Here is a 668-nt window from a genome sequence, read left to right as displayed (position 1 = left end):
AATGTTATATTTACGATAAACTATATCTTCTTATAAATGTTGGTTCATTCGCTCCCTAGTGACAGATGAATAATTGTTTGATCACCTCATTTATTTCATGTGGGCAAAAGGCACGGCTATTCATTCAGATATAATCCACAGATTCACATTGAGATAACTGCAACGAGAGAGACAGAAAGCACCGTGGTACATGGCGGAATAGACAAGAGAAATGGATAAAGAGAAAACGGCCTCAGACTCGAAAGGTACAAACATCACATGCAAAAGCCTCGGCTGCTCCAGGTGAGGCTCGAACTCACAACCTCGGCATTTCCCAAGCCTGTACTGTCATATAAGTACCGCGCGCTAACCGATTGCGCCACTAGAGCTGCATGTTTTGTGGTCTTTGTGCTCCCATCATACAGCTGCCTGTCCTACCTGTCTCACAAGGAAGAAGACAAAGAATCATCGAATCATTCAACACAGAAGGAAGCTTTTCAACCCATCGTGTCTATGCCGGCTCTCTGCAAGAAGCATTCAGTTATTGAGACTCCATAGATTCTCGCCGTAGACGTGTTTTATTTTTTTTGTAATATATTGTTATTTATAATGAATTTCGGTGTCCATGCGGGAAATTTATAATATATATTTGTGCATCTAGCTGTGAGTTGTAAATTAAATTGTGTGGA

General features: G+C 40.9%; 1 non-coding gene across 1 annotated transcript; it reads right to left on the bottom strand.

Annotated features, from left to right (window-relative positions):
* Positions 1 to 274: 274 nt before the first annotated feature.
* trnai-uau (transfer RNA isoleucine (anticodon UAU)) lies at positions 275 to 368 on the bottom strand. Its single transcript has 2 exons — positions 331 to 368; positions 275 to 310 (listed from the first exon to the last, which is right to left on the bottom strand). It is a non-coding gene; the product is annotated as a tRNA-Ile (tRNA).
* Positions 369 to 668: the final 300 nt, after the last annotated feature.

Source organism: Pristiophorus japonicus, unplaced genomic scaffold, assembly GCF_044704955.1.
Source record: "Pristiophorus japonicus isolate sPriJap1 unplaced genomic scaffold, sPriJap1.hap1 HAP1_SCAFFOLD_33, whole genome shotgun sequence".
In the NCBI taxonomy this organism is placed as follows: domain Eukaryota; kingdom Metazoa; phylum Chordata; class Chondrichthyes; family Pristiophoridae; genus Pristiophorus; species Pristiophorus japonicus.
The sequence above is the reverse complement of the archived record's forward strand: the minus strand, read 5'-3'. Positions and strand labels throughout refer to the sequence as shown.